The sequence below is a fragment of the Gymnoscopelus braueri genome (genome assembly GCF_963280865.1).
Source record: "Gymnoscopelus braueri genome assembly, chromosome: 13".
NCBI classification, from domain to species: domain Eukaryota; kingdom Metazoa; phylum Chordata; class Actinopteri; order Myctophiformes; family Myctophidae; genus Gymnoscopelus; species Gymnoscopelus braueri.
In genome coordinates, this window is record NC_137615.1 from 48213743 (window position 1) to 48237367 (window position 23625).

General features: G+C 45.9%; 1 pseudogene across 1 annotated transcript in view; it reads right to left on the reverse strand.

Annotated features, from left to right (window-relative positions):
- Positions 1-23625, reverse strand: part of LOC308098643 (RNA binding protein fox-1 homolog 3-like) — a 184674-nt pseudogene that overhangs the window by 26862 nt on the left and 134187 nt on the right. The window contains exons 3-5 of the transcript in view: positions 22058-22313; positions 10288-10431; positions 2224-2277 (exon numbers count right to left, since the gene is read on the reverse strand). The product of the transcript in view is annotated as an RNA binding protein fox-1 homolog 3-like (transcript). The remainder of the gene's footprint in view (positions 1-2223; positions 2278-10287; positions 10432-22057; positions 22314-23625) is intronic.

A 23625-nucleotide genomic window follows, 5' to 3' on the forward strand; every position in this document is an offset into this window, starting at 1 on the left:
CTCTCTTTTTTTATCATGCACAAATAATTAGCTTACACAGGGGGAGAGTGGAGCCACCATTTTTCAAACGAGACAAACATATTGAATGCAAATTGCCAAAGCTTCATAGAAAATAGATTGTTTATTAATGGCCTGGTAGCTTCATTATATAGGCGCGTTTGGGGCCGCCGCGCGCAGGAGAGAGACCGGGGGAAGAGTGAGAGGGGAGAGTGAGGCATCATGGGTAATGGCTTTGTAGGGCACAAACAATAAATGCTTGTTACGGCGGAGGAGGCAGGCTTATCCGGTGCTCAATCTTGTCTGGCTGAGGGGGCCATGGTGTTGGCGTAACCCGCTTCCAGGGAGCGTCGCCCCCCACCCCTCCCCTCCCCGCCATACCTTGGCGAAGAATCCCCCCCCCCCCCTCCCTCCCTCAGATTACTCCCAGGTAGGAATGGGAGTCAATAGCATTCATGCTTCAACAGCCAGCCAAGGGAGGCTGTCTCCTTTATGAATGGAAAGCTCTGGAGCTTGGTACACTCTATTAAATGAGCAGCTGGATGAGTATAAGCGCTTGTGCCGTTCACACCACCTAAGGCTTTCTTCTTTTTTTTGTCTCAATACGGGAAGCGGTTTGGAGACCGCAGTAAACATAAACAAACGCCGCAGCTGTTGTTTCGGCCAGGTTTAGTTATTTTTCTCCCTCTCGGCTTATCTAATCAAAGCTCGGACTTCTCCTTCTTCGACGTGGGCCGCGGGGGGTCCACACCCGATCCTTCCCGGTTTGAATTCCGTAAGCCTGATGTGTGGAGGAGGAACGCGGGGGGTCCGGGGCGGCCGCTTCAGTGGGATTCGGTGACAACGCAAAATGGCTCAATCGCTTATTGATTGACAGGGCTAATGATTCAAAGCTTGAGTTACAGTAGCTCAACAACAACAACAAATCCTTAACGTTAACTTATGCATTTGTAACTTCTGAGGGTGGTACAGTCAAAAGAATACATTTGCCCTTGATTTCCTGTAATTTGTCTTTGATACATTTGTTGTGTGCTCATGGATGGTTTGCTCGGACTCAAATATAACTTTGAAAGAGTAAAAATGGACCCAAAGCGGAGCCTCACAGCTCACTTTGGGCCCGTCTTCATTCTCTCAGAGTTCAAGACAGAAAACAGAGAAATACCAGAGAAATATTTTTGTCGTTGATTACTATATATTTTTTTGTCTTTGATACATTTGTTGTGTACTCATGGATGGTTTGCTCAAAATGTAACTCAAATGTAACTCAGAGAGAGTAAAAATTTGACCCAAACGGAACCTCAAAGCTCCGTTTCGATAATAAACAGAAAACAGAGAAGTACCCACACACTTTATTAAGAGAGACGCAACGTTTCGGACCTTCCTCAGGAAGGTCCTGTTGCGACTGAAACGTCGCGTCTCTCTTATTGCCCGCCAAAGACGTTTTAAAACGTCTTTTAAAATACACCACTTGCCTGCCAAAAGATGTTTTAAAATGTCTTTTAAATTAAAAAAATAATAATCATTTTTTCAAACAAAAAAATAATCTAAAAATGAGTTTTTTTTTCTTTTCCTTATTCACAAAGAATTAGGAGATAACGCGATCCAAATATTTGCTGCTCCATTCACTTCAATGTTAATAAATAAACATTTTTCACATTGTTTTTTTGTTTTACCAGAGGTCGAGGTCACAATGACCTCGTTGACATTTTTGAAACCACACCTGAATCACCTCAGTGATTAGCAACCATCAGGGGATCAATCATACTGGAGAAAAATATTCTGTGACTACTAAAGGTACAAAATCGTTAAAATGCTGGCAGAGGCTGCAAACTGTTTTAGAAAAACCCTGGCAAATTCACCCTTGTAACCATGTTGAGTCGGCAGTGTGCGGGTACTTCTCTGTTTTCTGTAGTGCTTTGCACCTCTCCCGGAGACAGTTTTATTCAGGTGTGCAACAGCTTTGTAACAGTTTACTCTTCTCAGAGTTAAATTAACTCTGCATTTCGCTGTTAAGCGCAGAGACACAGCTCTCCAGCACCACCACTTCAGAGATGGGTCCTCGGAGCCATGTCGGAACACATCTAGGCTCCAACCCAGGCACTGGGGCTGCTGGGAGACTTCTCCCGTCTCTCTCTCTCTCGTGTCCCCTGGTATAAGGCTAATACTGTCATTAGGAAACACACAGTTACATGCTAATGAAACAGCTGCCGGTTCTCGTTCGCTTACCTTGGATCCTCGTTCATTAAAGATAATCTCCACATCTAAAATCTTCCCAAATTGCTGCGGAGAGAGAAAAAGAAAAGAGAACAAAGGGAGGGAGGGGAGGGAGGCAGAGAGAGAGAGAGAGAGAGAGAGAGAGAGAGAGAGAGAGAGAGAGAGAGAGAGAGGAGATAAAAGTTAGAATACCTTTAACCGGGGTAGCGATTTCACAAGAGGAACGAGGGACTGCCGAGGAGAAAGCCATTAAGGCAATATGGAAATGTTACGTTTGCGAGGAGAAACGGCGGTCTATTTGCATTTGTTAGCTTTGGCAAATACTTTCCCACTCGCAGCCTGTTAAAAAGTGAGGGGAAAAAAGGGGGGGATTCGTAACAACTGCTTTTATCGCATCTTTGCAATTTCCTATTCAACGATGCTGTAAGAAACGACATCACATGCCTTGCGGAAAACGTGACTTCCTCAAATGCAAGCAAGTGCGCACGCGCGCACGCACGCACGCACGCACACGCACACGCGCGCGCACACACACACACACACACACACACACACACACACACACACACACACACACACACACACACACACACACACACACACACACACACACACACACACACACACACACAACCCCTCCCAGAGAAGATAACCGGTGTCCAGCTGGTGGAGAGCGGACAGCTGGGGGCTCCTCCTGAACAGGTGGAATATCTCTCTCTCTCTCTCTCTCTCTCTCTCTCTCTCTCTCTCTCTCTCTCTTTCTCTCTCCCTCATATATTTGTTATAACAGTGTTATTACACTGCTATAACAGTACTAGAATTGAACTCTGACAGGATACAAATGTAACCAAATGGACCTGTGGTTACAAAACATCTCAGAGTTACAAATGGGTAAATTTGACGAGGATTCAAAACTCTCTCTCTCTCTCTCTCTCTCTCTCTCTCTCTCTCTCTCTCTCTCTCTCTCTCTCTTCTTTATTGTGTGTACTTTCTCACAGTCAACAGGACTTGAGGGTCATTCCCCGGGGTGGGGGGGTGTAGGCTTAGGGGTGGGGGGGGGGGCCTTTTCGATTTAACAGGCCCGCCTTCGGATCATTAGACAACAGAAAAACGAAAGCAAACCATACGTCCCCCCCCCCACCCCCTCTTCTAATGAGTTGAGCGAGAGCCACTTTTAATTGCCGTCTACGATGGCCGTATTATTTCATTAAAAGTAATTACCCTGTCAAGCGGTCCGCGTCGCCTTCATTTGGGCACGACGGGGATGAAACGCGGGGCCTCCTTCCATGTGGTCCACGCTCCTCATCGAGGAGGGGATGGATCATTTGACTGATCCACTAATAGGGGGGGCCGAGTTGGAGCCGGATGTTATCTGCCGTCGCCGGCCGGAGCGGGGGGGGAGAGGGGGGCCGCGGGGAGGTCAACAACGAGCGAGACACTCCCTCCCAGAAAAGGTGAGACACGGGATAAAGAGGGGAAACACCCCCCACCACTATGCTCTCAATTGGATTTATTTGATGGAAAAGATAGTCTATACACACAGTATAATCCTGAGTGTTAAAGCTGTTGGGTCCCTATTCATGCACGTTTTTATTTTGGTGAATAAAATGTTATTTTGTCCAATCTTCATGGTAGAGTATGTTAATACAATAAAACTTCTACAATTGGGGTGGTTGTATCCGGTCTCCCTGCTCTTCTATTGAGATATTTAGATCCATGTGTCTAGGTTGGACACGACCTTTGATACAATCCTGTTTGTCTCCACAGAGCAAACAAAATCCGGGGTAGAACAGGAAAGTTACATCGTGCAGCTTTGATTTAGAGCCGCAATCGGCGAGTCTCATGACCTACCTGGGATTCAAACCCTGGGTCTCTCGCATGTGACTTTCAGAGTTCTAGCTGTTCACTTGAACAGGGGAGATATTCATCCTATCTTTAATTAAGATTCTCTGAGAAATCATAAAGGATGACCCTCATGTACACTGATGCAGAGATTAACACATCAAATCAGTTAAAATTAGATCAAAACAAATTGTACAAATAAATAAATAATAACAAACACCTCAGTTGAAATAGATGCGGCCAGGCAATGGACAATTGCAAAGCATATTCCTGAATCAGCCAAGAGGTATTAGGGTTATTCAATTTGTATTCACTCTGCATAGATTCTATGTGCTTGTAAGCTCCAGGCGGTACTACTTGTCAACCAGCAGGAAGTCCTACATGACACCATCTAATGTCTCAATGGAAGAGAAGAGAGACCACCTCCACTGCACATGTAGTTATATTGTATTAACATACTCTACCATACAGATGTACTAGTTATATTGTATTAATATACTCTACCATACAGATGCACTAGTTATATTGTATTAATATATATACTCTACCATACAGATGCACTAGTTATATTGTATTAACATACTCTACCATACAGATGTACAGTCCTAGTTATATTGTATTAATATACTCTACCATACAGATGTAGTTATATTGTATTAACATACTATATGATACAGATGTACTAGTTATATTGTATTAACATACTCTACCATACAGATGCACTAGTTATATTGTATTAATATATATACTCTACCATACAGATGCACTAGTTATATTGTATTAACATACTCTACCATACAGATGTACAGTCCTAGTTATATTGTATTAATATACTCTACCATACAGATGTAGTTATATTGTATTAACATACTATATGATACAGATGTACTAGTTATATTGTATTAACATACTCGGGTGTATGTAAACATCTGCCTCCTATGGTGCTCGGATCCACTGATTCCAATGGGAAAGCGTCTTTTATATATTCTCTCCCTCTTTCTTTTCCCTTCTCTGTTTACGCGCGAGGCTTGAACACACACACACACACACACACGCACACACACACACACACACACACACACACACACACACACACACACACACACACACACACACACACACACACACACACACACACACACACACACACACACACACACACACACACTCGCATCGCAGCGTGACGCCCGCCGTCCTCGCCCCGGCGATGACAACGTCTTTTCCCCCCGCGCGATGTGCAGATGCTAATTGTTTTAACCGAGCGTAATGGGCTGGTGGCGTTGATTAATTAGCTTCGGAGGAAGTCGTCTTGGCGGGGACTTTTTTTCCCACATGGCGCCGGAGACCGCTTGCTGCTCAACCCCGCCAGTGGTCTCAGAGACTTCTGCCGCGCGCCCCCACCCACCCCCTCGCTCTCTCTCACACAACACACACACACACACACACACACACACACACACACACACACACACACACACACACACACACACACACACACACACACACACACACACACACACACACACACAGAGGGAAAGCGCTGCATCAGCAGCTCGGGTAAACAACAATAGCATCAATGGGAGGGGTTGAGCAGTACATCACAAATCACACACACGCGCGCGCACACACACACTCACGTAACGCATAGTACATACTGTATATTAGTCTCATATCCACTGTTGATAGTGTGTGTACATAATCCATTCATAGACGATAGAAGTTTACTGGTGATACATTAGTGCATTGCTCTTATTTTGTATTTACTGAGAGAATATACATCATGTCAACTCAGCCAGAACTCAGTGAAACACTGCTTTCCATCCACTATCCATTTATCTATCTATCCATCTATCTAAAACAGTATACGCACATGTGCACATGTGCGCACCGACGCACGCACTCACACACACACTCACGCATGGACGCACACACTCACTCACGCATGCACGCACACACAGCAGCTGACCACACAAGGTAAGCACTAGTTAATACAACAAGTCCTCGTCAACACCCCCTCTCCTCTTTTATTTTTTCTGCCGCATTCGGGGTTAAGATTAAAACTTAATTTGAACATATTTAATGTGTTAAGAATGATCACACCTAAACAGGCATTCCCATCTTGATCGTACAAGAGCAATGCGGTATTAGACTGTAGTCGTAATGCTTGTAATGCTTCTGTTTTGATCATTTCTACAAAGCTCCCATGAGTCACTACGGCGAGTCTGTGCAGCTATGCAGCAATTTGGCCCCCAGTCGTCTCCCCAAGTGAGGCTTTTACTGTATTTCAGTGCCGTTTCATTTGTTTTATTCCACTAATGGTAAAGCCTATATCCTCCCAATGGCATCACTGTAACAATTCAAACTAACTCTCATTAACCCTGGAGACAAATTAGCTATAGTGTGCATCTATGTGTTATAATAACACTCAACCTACAGTACAGCACCGTCTTGCTGTAAAAAAAGAAGCCATTGTTTTTGAAGACACTCTAAAGCTGTTAGGCAGCAACAAAAGAGAAAAATATAATTTGTGATTTTTTTCTATGTTTTTTGCTCCAATATTAATCAAGCTTCAAATTGTACATCCACGGATGTACAATTTTAAGCTGATTAATATTAATATAATATCACAATATCATATGTGATGTACCAAATTCATAGTGACCCCGAAGCCTAATTTATTGTGGTCACTTGTCGATATAGGCACTGATCTATAAGCTATCAATGCATTGTGGTCCAAGTTATTCATTTTTCATGTTTGTTCCAATAAGTTTGGCCACATGCGGCCCCGAAAATGCGAGTTTGACACACCGGCTTTAGAGTGTTTGTTCAGTAACAGGGGTCTCCCCATCTCTCCAGCTCTTTAGTAAACAGAAAATACACATGAGAGTGAGTTAGTGGACCCCAGCCGGTGGTGGAAAAAGTATATATATACTCAAGTATTCATAGTAGGTACAACTTATGAAGTGAATTAGTCGTTTAATATCGATGCATTGCAGTTGTATTGAAAATAGCGGATCTACAAGCTCACACTGTGACGCGTTTTGAGCTTGTAGATCTGCTATTTTCACTATATTTGAAATAGGGCTTAAGTTGTTTAATTCATAATATATTTTGTTGTACGGTTGGGTCCAGAAAGTCCCTTCCATAGATATGTACTGAAGTCAAAGGTACAATAATTGTATTTGAAAAGTAGCGGAGTGAAAGTCATGACTTGTGCTTGTGAGGGGGCATTCCTCAAGCAGCGTATAGCATGCCCACCACATGCAAGGACCTGGTCTTTTCCATTTCACTCACACACACACGCACGCACGCACGCACGCACGCACGCACGCACGCACGCACGCACGCACGCACGCACGCACACACACACACACACACGCACACACCCTGTCGCCGGGCTCTCTCTCTCTCTCTCCAAGATCACAGCCACTAATTACTGATTAGGGTCCACCGGTGGTCCCGCTAATGAGCCTTTTCATTCAGTGGCTCGTTAGGGAAGTCCAAGGCATGTTGTCGCGGCCTGAACCCCGCGGCGGACATTTGAGGGGGCCGGCTCCTGCGTGGGCCCTCCTCCTCCTCCCCTCCTTATGTAGGCTGCTCTGTTAGCTTGGTGAGCTAGCAGCAGCAGTCTGTTGGGTGGTGGTCAAGCCGCTTGCTAAGTATACACGGCTGGAGAGAGAGGAGGCTGTGCGGGGAGCAGATGGTTCTCCCGAAGGGCTTTGGCGCGAGGCCGCCGCGGCGGGCTGGCTCCTCTCATCGGCCCGGCCGGGTGCCACCGAAATGCTCGCCTCGCCTCTCTCCTGTTCCCCTCTCTCCTGTTCCCCTCTCTCCTGTTCCCCTCTCTCCTGTTCCCCTCTCTCCTGTTCCCCTCTCTCCCCCTCCCTCCCTCCCACCAGTGGTGGAAAGTGACTAAGTACATGTACTCAAGTACATGCACTCAAGTACTGTACTTAAGTACAATTTTGAGGTATTTGTACTTTACTTGGGTATTTCCAATTTCCAATACTTTTACTTCTACTCCACTAGGCTACATCTCAGAGGCAAATATTGTACTTTTACTCCACTACAATTATTTGAAAACTTTAGTTACTAGTTACTTTGAAGCTAAATATTGCAATAAATTATTGCATTATAAAACATACATTAACCACTTTAGTCCTGTTTTATACCAAGGCTATTTGAAAAAAGACGATCTACAAGCTCACAACGCGTCGCATCGCGACGCGTTGTGAGCTTGTAGATCTGCTATTTTCAAACATTACAGTACTTTTACTTTTGGTACTTAAAGTACATTTTGATACCAATACTTTTACACTTTTACTCAAGTAAATTTTGAACACCAGACTTTTACTTGTAACAGAGTACTTTTACATTGCAGTATCGAAAACATTTGAGTACTTTTTTTCACCTCTAGCCTCCCACCGACTAGAGACGTCTGCGGGCTGCACTCATGCGTATAGCAGTAATGGCGTATTGAGCGCTAGCGTGGTGGCGCTCCAGAAGCCATTAGGAAGCTGAGGAGGGATGAGGGCTTCTAGTTCCTTTACAAAGGCTTCCATTGTGGAAAAGCCATGTCGGGGGGGGGGGGGGGAGCAGCCTTGGCTACCTGCTCTGCCCTTTGCATGCTCTGCCCAAAACAATCAATTCCACAACAATCCTTCCCTCTCTCCCTCCTCGCCTCCCGGGCCGCCCGAACCATGCCAACCATAAGAGGAGAGACAAACAGGAGAGAGAGGAGCATGGTGCATGGGGAAGGTTTGGAGACTGAGGTGGTTAGCGGCGAACAAAAGGGAGGGAACAAGGAAGGATGAGAGGGAGGGAGGGAGGGGTGGGTGGGTGGGCCGTGATCAATTTGCATCATATATCCATAAGCCGCACGCTGCGGCCAGGCACACAAAAGCCTCCGAGCTAATTACTGAGACGATTTGGATTCCGCAGGACCTGCACCACAGCCGGGAACAATAAAGTCAACAATTACAGAGAAAACGGAGAGAGGGAGATGGAGGGAGAGAGAGAGAGAGAGAGAGAGAGAGAGAGAGAGAGAGAGAGAGAGGCCATGTTTTCCCCAATTCATAGCTTATAGGAGTTTCTCCCGTAATTAATATCATCTCCTTGACGTTGTCGTCACACGACATGAATTACCGCCTCTCGGTTCTAATGGTCCAATTAGTGGGCAGCGTTCAGATGACATTTTTGGTAATGCTCTTGACTGTGGGCTCCATTATTGTTATTGAATTGAGGATGTTTGCTTCAATTCCTGTTCTGTGTTGTTTTTTTATGAGATGTGACGCTGTGTGCTTTCAGACCGTCAGCTTGTGTTACAACGTGAAGTGGCTTTGACTGCACGTTGTTTGTGTGTGTGTGTGTGTGTGTGTGTGTGTGTGTGTGTGCGCGTGCGTGCGTGCGTGCGTGCGTGCGTGCGTGCGTGCGTGCGTGCGTGCGTGCGTGCGTGCGTGCGTATAGAGCAGTGGTGTAAAGTAACTAAGTACATTTTCTCAAGTACTGTACTTATAAGTACAATTTTGAGGCACGTTTACTTTACTGGAGTATTTCCAATTGTCTATACTTTCACTTCTACTCTACTATCAGAGGCACATATTGTACTTTTACTCCACAAAAATCATTTGTAAACTTTAGTTACTAGTTACTTTGCATATATAGATGATTATGTTATAAAACATACATTAACCACTTTAGCCCTAATAGCCCTACTTTAGCCCTATTTTATTTGAACATAGCAGATCTACAAGCTCACAACGCCTCGTGATGCGACGCGTTGTGAGCATGTAGATCTGCTATTTTCCAACATTTTAGTACTTTTTCTTTTGGTACTTTAAGTACATTTTGATACCAATACGTTTGTATTTTTACTCAAGTACATTTTTTATTCCGGACTTTTACTTGTAACAGAGTACTTCTACATTGCAGTATTGATACTTTTGCTTAAGTAAAACATTTGAGTACTTTTTCCACCACTGGTATAGAGATAGATATATCTATCTTTTCTACGATAGATAGATAGATAGATAGATAGATAGATAGATAGATAGATAGATAGATAGATAGATAGATAGATAGATAGATAGATAGATAGATAGATAGATAGATAGATAGATGTGCGTGTGCGTGTGCGTGTGCGTGTGCGTGTGTGTGTGTGTGTGTAAGTGTGTGTGTGTGTGTGTGTGTGTGTAAGTGTGTGTGTGTGTGTGTGTGTGTGTGTGTAAGTGGACTCACCCCAAACATTTGCCTGAGGTCGGGGTCCCGGAAGCGGAAGGGGATGTTGGAGACGTGTAACCTCTTGGGCTGCTGCTTCTCTGAGGCGTCTGAATGCTGGAGCTGGAGCTGCTGAGACACCTCCGTTTGCGTCACGTCATCTGTCTGCCGGAGGGAAAAGACAGACACAAGACACTCATTCAAGTTCCTACAGACAGGTTCCTCTGGGTCGCGCAAGGTGGCGTATATATGTTTCAGGGAAATTGGCATTCCAGGGAAATTGAAAAAGGAGCGCTTATTTTTACCACCCACCCTGGCAATTCTGTATTTCTGCTAGAGGGCAATGAATGCAAGCCACGTGCATGCACATGCGTGTGTACACATGTGTGTCGTCGTGGACACTGGATAGTAACCATAGACTGTAACCCATGAAAATATCTGTTCTCCCCCTATCGGTTCACAACTCGGACGGCGCTGATTCGACTAGCAGCCCTTCGGCCGCGAGGGCGCGCCTCCTCGGCCTCAAGCTCTGCTGAGTCGGTGCGCCTCCGTCATGGACAATTACTATTATCACGCGTTCCCCTAGTGTAGCTTCTTGGTTGCTATGTGGGGGGGAACAACAAAAGCCAGGTCGGCCTTGCATCAAAGCCCCGCCTCGCGCCTCCTTCTCCTCCTCACGCCGCCTCGTATCAAAGCCCCACTTCGCGCCTCCTCCTCCTCCTCGCGCCGCCTCGTATCAAAGCCCCGCCTCGTGCCTCCTCCTCCTCCTCGCGAGCCTCGTGTAAAAAACCCTGTCTCGAAAAGCCCTGCCTCGCGCCGAAGCCCCGCGCCTAAAAGCGAGCGCTCCTCTTTCAATTTCCCTGGAATGCCAATTTCCCTGTGACATATATATACAGCGGTGTGACCAGTGGTGTAAAGTAACTAAGTACATTTACTCAAGTACTGTAGCCTACTTAAGTACAATTTGTAGGTATTTTTACATTACTGGAGTATTTCCCATTTTCAGTACTTTTACTTCTATTCCACTACATCTCAGAGGCAAATATTGTACTTTTACTCCACTACAATTATTTGGAAATGTTAGTTAGTAACTAACTTGCAGATATAAATTAATATATTATAAAACTTACATTAACCACTTTATCCATATTTTATATATGGCTATTTGAAAATAGCCAATCTAAAAGCGCGTTGCATCGCAACCCGAGATTTGCTATTCTCAAACATTTTAGTACTTTTACTTTTGGTACTTTAAGTACCAAATTCAAAGTATTTTGATAACAATACTTTTGTACTTTTACTCAAGTACATTTTGAATTCGGGACTTTTTCCTGTAAGTAGTTTTACAGTACAATGCAGAATTTATACTTTTACTTAAGTAAAACATTTGAGTACTTTTTCCACCACTGCGTGTGACTAACTTACTTAGTCTTGACAGTTTTTCAATCGGACGAGGAAAATAGCAGAGACAGATAAACAGCCTGTTGAGTTATCGCTCGGGAAGCCGCGGTTGTGCATTAACGAATCCGCGTATTCGTCTCGCGCACTTAGCTCTTAAGCAACTGTTGGGTATAGAGGGTGAAGATTGAGGGTCCTGACAAAAAAAAGGCAGTGAATACAGATACCCCCACGGCAAAAAAAACACCCCACCCGTCCAACCCGACACGTCTAGACTATACAGACACATAATTGGTGATGTTTGCGCGGCGTCTCGTCGGCTCGCCGGGGCCCCTCAGAGCACTCCGGCGCACTGGCTGGTCGTTTCATCATTTTCCGAACGCACCGCTGACATTTCTATATAAACGACGCGCCCCGACAACGTCAATGACAGATCCTTTTGGTTTCACTCTCCCGACACTCGCTGACGGATGTCACCTCGGGAGCACCGCCGGCTCTGTCTCTTCAGATGGACCTTGTTTTGGTCGGCCTAATTCTTCCGTCAGCGTGTTTTTTTTCGTTGTTTTTTTTCCGGTGGGTTGTTCTGTTTGATTTTGTCGTCGTTATTTGTTTTCTTTTTTATTCTTCGTCTCTTCTCCGACCAAGCTAAAAAAAAACGTCTCTGGCCGACGGCACAATTCATTCCCCCCCTTGATGACACCGTGTCAGGACGAGCAAAAATTATCAAGTGTGTTTTCCGACACTTAAAACCAGCAATGTTTATGGAGAGATTAAAGATGGAGGAGCGTGTGGGCGATGAGGAGACAGAGAGAGAGAGAGGGAGAGGGAGAGAGAGAGAGAGAGAGAGAGAGAGAGAGAGAGAGAGAGAGAGAGAGAGAGAGAGAGAGAGAGAGAGAGAGAGAGAGAGAGATGGAGACTGCATGACGGAGTGCAAATGTTCCGTATTGAGTACAAAAGCTGTTTGAATATGATATGTTAAGTCCAACGTGCCCAGGGGTGTGTTCTCCGAGCATGGCAAACACCCCCCCCCCCCCCCACACACACACACACACACACACACAACTACACACTTGTGAGGACATCAACATTTTAGGACAGCAATTTAATTAATGCTATTTAATAAACAAAGAAGGATTTTTTTGACTGAAGCCGACAAATAGCAGATATACAAGTTCACATCATTGTGAGCTTATATATCTGCAACACTGGCACACCGACGTAAATATAAAGTCAGGCATAACTCCAACCCCAAACCTCTAAATGTGTAATCCTAACACTAACCCCTACTCTTTTCCCAATTGTAAGCCTAACTAGACAAGTCTTTCTTAACCACAAAACCTCTTGTGAGGACCATGAAAATTGGTCTACTTGTCAGATTCATATATGGGGACATTTGGTATAGTTATACACACGCACGCACGCACGCACGCACGCGCGCGCGCACACACACACCACACACACACACACACACACACACACACACACACACACACACACACACACACACACACACACACACACACACACACACACACACACACACCACACACACACACACACAGAAGTGAAAAGGGAGTCGGTTGTTGTCAGAGTACAAACAGTTCGGATGACACCCACACATGCACACACGTGCTCGCTCGACACACACACACACACATGCGCGCGCAGCGCGCACAGCAAGCCCTCGCCGTGCTCCGGGGCCGGCGGGGCGGCGGGCTACGGGCCGTGGTGTGAGTGATACGTCTCTCCCCCATTTAGGAAATGGTCCCGGGGATTTATTCATTATAATTCATCATCACATTATTATCATTATCGTCGCGATCGTAATGATGATCGCCTTTATTATTCTCATTATCATAATCACAATCTCCCACTGTAATGGCCGTCATTCATTTGGTTTTTATGGCCCCATTCGCGAGACGGTGACATATATTGTTAAAAGTGACAGTGGCTTGATTCAAGGTCCCCCACTCTGTCCGTCTTCTGCTTCCCAGAGATATGGTCCACGTTTAGGGCAGGTTTGGTGGCACGTCAACCCCCACCCACCCACCCCACACACACACACACACACACACACACACACACACACATACACATACACATACACACACAGACACATAGACACACACAGGACCTCCCCCCAGACCCGCCACACACTCGTGACTGGAGGTTAACATGTGTGCAAGGAGGTTGGAGCCGACAAATGGACTTGACTGGCTGGGGCGAGCTGATGGGCAGAGAGAGAGAGAAACAGAGAGAGAGAGAGAGAGAGAGAGAGAGAGAGAGAGAGAGAGAGAGAGAGAGAGAGAGAGAGAGAGAGAGAGAGAGAGAGAGAGAGACGGCTGGCCGGCGCGGGGGGCGGAGCGGGGGTCTTAACTCTGCCCATGTCCTCGTGCGCTGGAGGTTAATAGCCTGAGTAGCTACGCCGGGGGGCCCCGGGGGTGACACATCGGCCAGACAGATGCCGGTGGAACCCGGGCACAGGGGGTGACAAGGTACCAGGGGGCCCCGCGGGTCAATCTGTTTCATCGGTCACACATGACACTATCGACCTTTACCGTATGTTACCGCCAGACTAGCGGCACTGCATGTCTGTCTGTCTGTCTGTGTGTGTGTGTCTCTGGACGCGTTCTTTATCACGGGAAACGCGGGCGTGCAGCGTTTGCAAACATCGAGAAAACAGCCGACGTACAAGCTCACAACGCGTCGCTCCACGGCGCGTTGTGAGCTTGTAAATCGGCTGTTTCCGGCGAGTGACACCCGCACACAGATAAATATAAATCAGGCTTCATTTTCAGTCGGGCGCTTCAAGCAGACAGGCCGGCAGCATGCTGACACGGAGGGGGTGGTGGGCTTGTGTGTATGTGTGTGTCGCACACACACACACGCACACACGCAGAACACTAATACTCAACCCTGAACTCCCCTCCCTGCTAACGCAATGACTCACGGTTGTCACTGTAATCTCTCAATGCCTCGCCTCCCCTCCCTCCCTCCCTCCCTCCCTCCCCTCCCTCTCAGTGCAGGGGATCCCGGAGCGCCCGCAACCTGCCTGCCTGCCTTGTAAAATGGTGGTGTTACTCTGCAAAAAATAATTACCTCGGCATTACCATAGGAGGCCACCTTCAGTGGCACCGTTACTGTCCCCACAGCTTCTGTCACGGGGAGGATGTGTGTGTGTGTGTGTGTGTGTGTGTGTGTGTGTGTGTGCGCGCGCGTGCGTGTGTGTGTCTGTGTGTGTGTATACGTGCGTGCCTGTGTGTCTGCATGTGTGTGCACGACACGTGAGGTAAAACCCAGTGGCGTCACAGGCAAAGCTGCACCGGAATTATTTTTAATAAATTCAAAATACGATGGAGAGAGCTGTCAACTGAGGAGCGACTCTCCAAGGCGTTGTTTTGTGTGTGTGTGTGTGTGTGTGTGTGTGTGTGTGTGTGTGTGTGTGTGTGTGTGTGTGTGTGTGTGTGTGTGTGTGTGTGTGTGTGTGTCTCAGTGCGTTTCAGTCGTCATCTCCCCTCTAAGAGTCCCCCCCCCAAACCGGAACCCTCGCTGTTATTTGCAAAATCGCCCCGCAAAGTGCTTGGCTCAGCACTCCCCCTCCCTCCCCCCCATGCTCCTTTCGGAGTGGCATTACAAGAGCATAATTGAAACTATCTGATTGGAATTCTGCCAAGCAGGTAGATTACATCCGATTAAATAGAAAACGGGGTGGGGGGGGTCTGGGGGAGTGGGATATATCTAAAGCCCGTCGCCCCCCCCACCACCCGCTCACGAGAATTATAATGCCTCGCTCTTGAGTCGTTTCTTTTCTCCGAACCCCCTCACTCGCCCTCCCCCGGTCCGCCCATTGTTTGTTTTCCCTTTCTCTCCGAAAGAAATGCTGCAAGCGCATCCGTTCTGTCACCTGAAGGGGGGAGCGTTAAAGACCCCCTCCACCGCCTCCCCTTTGCGTGTCCTCCGCTATTCATATATACTGCAGATAACTGATACCCCCCCCCCCCCCCCCCCCACTTCTTCCCATTTAACCACTTAAACGCTGTATACTTCATTGACCGGGGCTCCCCATGCAGGGGTCTATACTTCCTTATTTATTTATTTTTCACCCACAACACTGTTTCCCAACCTTTTCTGGATCAGGGCCCACTTGAAAGATCTAAAAAAAAGATGTTGGCGGCCCACCCACTTAACACGGCATGTTTGTTTCAATGATGAATCAATCAATTGTGTTCCGGTTTGGATCAATGGAACTAACGCAGCATCATTTAAATTCCTATTTATTGGTATCACAATGAAATATTTGTCTTCTTCTTTTTTTTGTATATGATTTTTTTATATTATACAGTATATTATATTATATTATCAATACAATCGTATTGTTTTTCCCGCTTGCAACACCCTCACGACCCATCAGTGGGCCCCTGCCCCACATGTTGGGAATCACCACAGTTCTCTCTTCGCTGAAAATAGCTGATCTAATAGCTGATCTAATAGCTCACAATTGAGTTGACACGATGAGCTTTGCACATCGGCTATTTTCACTGCAGAATCTTCTTCTATTCGTCTCCAATGTGCAAAACGGTTATACTTTTCAGGATTCAAATTCAAAAACAGCAAAAGTAGCAGATCTACAAGCTTGCGGATCTGCTACCTCTGATGCTTTTTGTGTGACGCTTGCAGCGTGATCAGGTAGGGCAGGGGTGGGCAACTTTGATGATGGAGAGGATCACTATATTTCCACACTCACTCCAGAGGGCCACATTATATACTGTCTATGTCAAACAAAAGTAGCAAAAATAGCAGATCTACAAGCTCAAAACGGATTGCAGTGTGACGCGTTTTTGAGCTTGAAGCTATTTTAGCATTTTTTGAATTGGAATTTAGATTTTTTTTCTTGTGCTATTTTTGAATTGGAATCCTGAAAAGTAACATTTCATTTAATTTCAAATGCATTTAGTTATGTTAACTTTATGAACTTAAAGTAATACTAGGTAACTTTTTCAATAAAACTAAAGTTAAATTGTATATATTTTGTGAGTGGCAATGAATTTCACCCCCGAAAGCCTTTTATTTATATATTTTCTATTGAACGGTGTCGGGGGAGACTCTACCGCGAAAATGACGTCATCTGGCCGGAAAACGGAAGCGGAAATGCACCGGTTTCCTGTTTGGCCAGGAACTACTGCGCTAATAACAAAAAGGAAACTCACGCTGATTTTAAGAGATTGTATGATTTGAAGATCGAAAAACAACAGAAAAAGAAAACACAGCTCACGGTAACTAAAGCTCCACTGGCTAAGAGAAACGATCCACAGATCGTATAAAACAATTAAAAGAACGCTTTTTGAAACGCTTCCGTCTTCCGGTGAAAACAAATGGAATTCTGGGTGACAGAGGAATAAACGAACGGCCTGCAGTGACGGTAATGACCAGCAGAGGCTGCTAAAAAATCGTTATTTGTGGACCTGCATTGTATAACTTTAAATACAAAACATTGAACATAAAAAAGACAATAGAATTTTAATACCAGTCATTAAGCTACTACTAATATCAGTAATTAAAGAGGGTCATGTTTGGAATTGGAACAGCTGAAATCAATATTATATCAGTATTCCGATATTAACCTGCGGGCCGCATTAAGTGAAGGTGGGGGCCGCATGTGGCCCCCGGGCCACCAGTTGCCCTTGTATGAGGTAGGGGGTTAATTTAGAACAAAAGAAAAACACACACACAAAAAGGTTTCTGCCCCAACAGTGTCCTAATTCTAATATGCTCAGAGTAGGGAGAGACGTCAGCCAGGGTTCATGTGGTTAACCGTGTCCTACATACCACTGTGTGAACCGCAGGCAAGCAGAGCCTCTCTGAAAGCCATACCCATGATGCACTTAAACACAGCTCATGAGAGATGATAGAGAGAAAGAGAGAGAGATGATAGAGCGCCGACAACGTTCCATGTACGCCGCATGTAGAGGGCGTGTGAGTGTGTGTGTGTGTGTGTGTGTGTGGTGTGTGTGTGTGCTGTGTGTGTGTGTGTGTGTGTGTGTGTGTGTGTGTGTGTGTGTGTGTGTGTGTGTGGTGAGTGTGTGTGTGTGTGTGTGTGTGTGTGTGTGTGTTTGATGTGCGTGCGTGCGTGTGTGTGTGTGTGTGCGTGTGTGTGTGTGTGTGCACGTGCGTGTGTGTGCGCGCGCGTGTGTGTGTGTGTGTGTGTGTGTGTGTGTTATCACATTCTCCCAGAATATACCCTTTGGAAAGCCTCGGCGCGGACTGACACGGGGGCCTGTGAAAAATCTGGAATTGAGTGGCGCCCCCGATGCCACTGCCTTAATTTGTTATCTGAGAGGAGAATGATTACTCATGAAATTCAACCCAACTACGGTACTACTTGAAGGGGGGCTAGATAATGAGCTCCGGCTGGCAGGCAATAGGCGGCCCCTCCGTTCGTCTCTTCTCTGACGGATTTCGGAAGGAAGAGATAGGGTTCGGGGGGCCAGTGGTTCTTAAACAATTTCACTTCAACGCCCCCCCCCCCCCCCCAATTAATATGTATTTGGCCATGGACCCACCCCACCCCCCCATCAAAAAATATATTGGGACCTCCAAGCAAGATTTGTGTTGTTAAAATGTTTAAAAACACGATTCCAAATATTCGGCTATTTTCAATAAGAGAGAGAGAGAGAGAGAGAGAGAGGAGAGAGAGAGAGAGAGAGAGAGACCTCTCACTCACATGAACTCATACAGCATCCCTATCCTGGGCATGCCATAAAAGACAAACATTCAGCAAAAATTGATGAAAATTCTGCGTAAGTACATAAACATTCTGAAAAACATGAATAGGAAAAAAAGTGGCAGACATAGGCGAAGATTCTGAAAAAAAAATAACCCTTCCATACATATATATATATATATATATATATATATATATATATATATATATATATATATATATAGGGTTTAATTGGGTTTAAAAAAAACACACATGGTTGGCCTCTGCCTCTGCGGAGACTAACTTCCCAACAGTTCCAGCGAGTTTCCATTCTCTCAACTTGTTTTCGTTGGAGGATTACAGCAGGGGTAGAGCGTCGTCCCTGGTGGGGAGCTGAGCACAGCAACTGAGCACAGCAGTGTGAGAGGAGGGGAGCAACGGGAGGAATCTGTCCCCCAATCTGTGTTTCGGCGGGGGGGCCCCTAATCAAAGGAGGCGAGGGGGGGGGGGGGGTGCCCGTCTGTGGCACCCACCGCAAACAGGCCGGTGGCCCCCGTCATTAAAGGCTTGCAACACAGCGGTGGGGCCCCGACACTAGACCAGGAGCCCCCAGGGGATTAGACTGCCTGTTTACAGCCCACTAATCTGATCATATACTCTCTCCTCTACCAGAGAGACGGACGGACAGACGGACGGACGGACGGACGGACGGACGGACGGACGGACGGACGGACGGACAGATAGATAGAGGACAGGGAGAGGGGGGAGGAAAATATAGAGGCTGAGAGAGTGAAATGGATCGCGGGAAGGCAGAGATGGGAGATGCCGAGAGAGACAGAGACAGAGAGACGAGAGAGAGAGAGAGAGAGAGAGAGAGAGAGAGAGAGACGAGAGAGAGAGAGAGAGAGAGAGGGTGGGGTAGAATGAAAGATAGCATGAAGGAAGGCGAGACTCGCTCTCATCTCTCCATGACCACTGTCTCTCCAGGCTTTCTTCACAGCAGGAGCACCGATGAAATGAAATCAAATGCAAAAACGTGAGTACGTGCGTGCGTGCGTGCGTGCGTGCGTGCGTGCGTGCGTGCGTGCGTGCGTGCGTGCGTGCGTGCGTGCGTGCGTGCGTGCGTGCGTGCGTGCGTTTTTATCAAAACTAAAAAATAAAAGCCTGGAGATCGAGGCTATCTGCGACCTAGCGGAGGCGCGCCAAGCGGAAAAACAAACACGGCTATAATATACGTCGACAGCGTACATCGCAGCACACCACGGGCATGCACGGGAGTCAGAGGTCGCAACGCGACTGCGGTGGCAGTGGAGTTATTAGCGGCGGTCTCCATTTCCAAGCGCCTCTCGCATGTCTCCTGGGAAGGCCGTGGCCTCCCCCTGACCCCCACGCCCCGGGGGGGGGGGGGCTTCCCAGCGAGGAGCAGACATGAGGATCTGACTGAAGTAGATTCACTGTCGAGTGTGTTAGACTTAGAGTATAGGGTTAACTCCCCCTCCTCCTTTTATCTTCAATCGCTTCCACTCGAGGTAAATCCCAGGTCAAGATATATATATACTACCATATATCGTTGCTGTCCGGCAGAAACCTCTTATCTCCATATTTGTTAACTTTTTGTGTTTTTTCGTAAATTAACGCCCTACTTGATCATACTACAGCGTCACACAAAAGCATCAAAAGTAGCAGATCCACAAGCTCGAAACACGGTGCGAAGCAACACGTTTTGAGCTTGTAGATCTGCTAGTTTTGCTACTGCTGAATTGTAATCCTGAAAATGTACAGTTTTGGATGAGGTTTCCACATGACAGAGACGATATACTGTAACATCGTTCCAAACAATTGCAAAAAATAGCTGATGTCCAAGCTTGTAACGTGACCGTTCTGAGCTTGTAGATGGCTATCTATCTTGGCTATTTTCCCTGTTTTTGTGCGACATACAATTAGGGCAAAAACACATAAAAAGACACAGTTTCTGCCCTACAGCGACAATACATGAATAGTAGAGATGCGCGCATGGCCATAGTAACAACAAGCGCTCGTCTTCATTCAACCACTTCCACTTTCCCAATTGTGTTGCCACGTCTGCTTTTTATAAGCGACTTTTGGGCTTGTTTGGCGCATTGTTTTGGGCTTGTTTTCATAGACCTGGCTGCTTATTTATCTCGCAAAATCTGGCAACGCTGGCTGCCTGCAAAATGTGTTATGTGCAGTAGGCGGCTAATTTGTGGCCTGATGTAAAATTACGTAATATTAAAGTACTACAAACGTACGCACGGCGAGATTTTGTGCTTTTTAAAAGCTATAATAGGCCTATAGATAGATATCATTCATTTAATTCCCACATTATTTCACACCGCGGTTTATCCAATATTAATTAATAATTATATTTGATTGACCCAAATCCACCCAAACTGTGGTTACCCGCGCACCCGTGGGTAAAAACACGATCCGCGCATCTCTAATGCATAGCACAGTGCATGTGTATTATGTACCATTCATGATTGTGCTAGCTCCCACGTATACACTCCCTCTCATGCACATGGAGGTCATGGCATGGAACATGCGATACCGCGCACAAAGTGGATTTTCTGGAACGTTAAAATGATGGACGGATGTACGGAACTATGAGTGCAATTAAACCGAGTGAACAGTGTACAAAGCGCATTATATCGAGGCCAACTCTCAGACTATCTATGTACATTTACAGCCAATTTGCTAATTTGATCAATTTGTTTGTTTTTTTTGTTTTTTTAAGGGCCTTTTAGACTAAACGGCGTCGAGTGCATCTCTGTTTCAGCTTTTTTTTTTCGTATAACTTGGGGAGAGCAGGGCTTGTCTTCCGTTCAGCTGGGCCTAAATCATTCATGTCTACAGCGTGTCCAATCTCATCAGTAGAAATAAATAAAACACTTCACGACCAGCGGCAGGTGTACATTAGTTTTTTAGACCCCCGCCCCCCCCTCCCCCCTGTCCGCTACAAAGCCCCAGACCAGCTCTTTCAAAACACACTTTCATTTTGTGAGAATGTTTCCAATTAAATGCAATCACCTACAAGCCCTAAGCTATGGGCTTTGCCATTACATCCGCCGGTATCAAAAAACTAGCTGCTCCCTCCAGTGTAGTTGTATAACCACAGTGTTATTTAATGCTCCCCTGGATAACCGGATGCACTCACTGAACTGCAGTATACAGTACAAACAGTGCTTTAGAGTACGACGAGCATACAGAATATAAATATATATATATATATATATATATATATAATATATATATATATATATATATATATATATATATATATATATATATATATATCACATCAAGAGTATAGCTCTTAAACCATGCTGCGTAATGCACACAATTGTATTATGCCATAAAGCGTGTTATACCTTATTAGGTGATATTATACCACAATGCAATCTGGGAACCCATTCGGTAAAAAAAAAAAATACATATTTTATCCTTGGTTTTTGCCTCTGGGGGCTGGGGGCTCCACCTCCTTTTTTGTGTAGAAACAGGAACTCCTCTCCTTTATTAGTCTACCTCGGGGTGCTTCTGTTTTTATTCCTACTAACAATAACACTACATGGGTCCAGATGAAAAAAGTGAGCTACACTATAGCTGACGTTCTCTCTCGTTGAGAACAGCGTGTTGGCATGTTTGGGGTGGGTGGGGGGCGTACGTGTGACTGACCGGTGCGTTCGTGGTGGGCGGTGATGGTGGGCGTGCCGCTGTCGGTGCCGGGCAGCTCGCTGTGCGTGCGGTGTGGGCGTGTAGAGGGTCATGGCGTGCTCGGGCACCCGGCTCTGGCCTGTGTAGTCCTGCGCGGGGAGGGGGTGCGGCGCGGCGAACTCGGCCGGGATGCCGTTCTGTGGGGGGGGGCGGGGTACTGGGCCGGGGTGTAGGGCTGGGCCATCGCGTCTGGTGGGTTGGTGGCCTCTTGGTTACCCTGCGTAGAGAAAACAAAACACATCCGTCATAATCTGCTCATCCGTTACTGCTGACGTTCAAGTGGCGCTTGTCAGGGTGGGAGGTCCCCAGTTCAAATATGATTATTTTGGGGGGCCTGAAACGTTTGGGAACCATTGCATTAGAACATCCCTTGAGCACTCCTAAAGAACACGGTTTACATTGTTGATGGAGGGGCGATAGCGAGTTGTGGGAGTCTCAATTGCTCTCGTGGCAAGAGGAAAGATCAATTAATTGATAAACGTTTGATTAGGGCCTTTGATTACTAAGACAGATCTCTTAAGCTATAGCTGTCTTGTCCTCTCCACTTCATTGCGTTATGAACAGCAACCTGCGTCTTAAGCCTGATAGTTGCACGCGGTTGTCTCACACCTAAAGTAGCTGATGCACAAGCTCACAACGCGTGACGCGTCGCGAGCTTGCCTATCGGCTATTTTTGTGCGCCACACCCGCACATGACTACATGTAACTCAGCCTTCCCTATATCCGCCATCTCACTTTCCCTCATTCCTCTTTCCCAGTGGTGTAAAGTAACTAAGTACTGTACATTTACTCAAGTACTGTACCTTTTGACTCAAGTACAATTTTGAGTCAAATTGGAGTATTTCCCAATTGTCTATACTTTTACTTCTGCTCCACTACATCTCAGAGGCAATTATTGTACTTTTACTCCACTACAATTATTTGAAAACTGTAGTTGCTAGTTATTTTGCGGATGTAAATTATTACGTTATAAAACATACATTAAAAACTTTAGCCCTATTTTATACCTAGGCTATTTGAAAAATAGCCGATCTACAAGCTCACAACACGTTTTAGATCTTTTAGAGCTTTTAGATCTGCTATTTTCAAACATTTTAGTACTTTTACTTTTGGTCCTTTAAGTACATTTTGATACCAATACTTTTGTACTTTTACTCAAGTGAATTTTGAATTCCGGACTTTTACTTAACAGAGTACTTCTATATTGCAGTATTGATACTTTTACTTAAGTAAAAAATTTAGTATTTTTTGGGTCCACCACTGTTCTTTCCTCTCATTCATTACCTGTGCGTAACGCACTTTGTCTCCTTTCTTTCTTTTTTTCGTCTCTGCACTTCTGACTGAGAGACGGATCGCTCTTTGCAACGAGGTGTTTTTTTTTCCTTCTTTTTCTTTTTGCAAACCCGCCCTCTCTGGCGCGTGGACGCTTAAGACGATGAGCCGCAGAAATAATGGACTTTTCTGGCCAGTGCACATTGTTAAGCTCGGTAATGGCCGGACTAGAAGGAGTTCATGTCTCATTGTTTCCA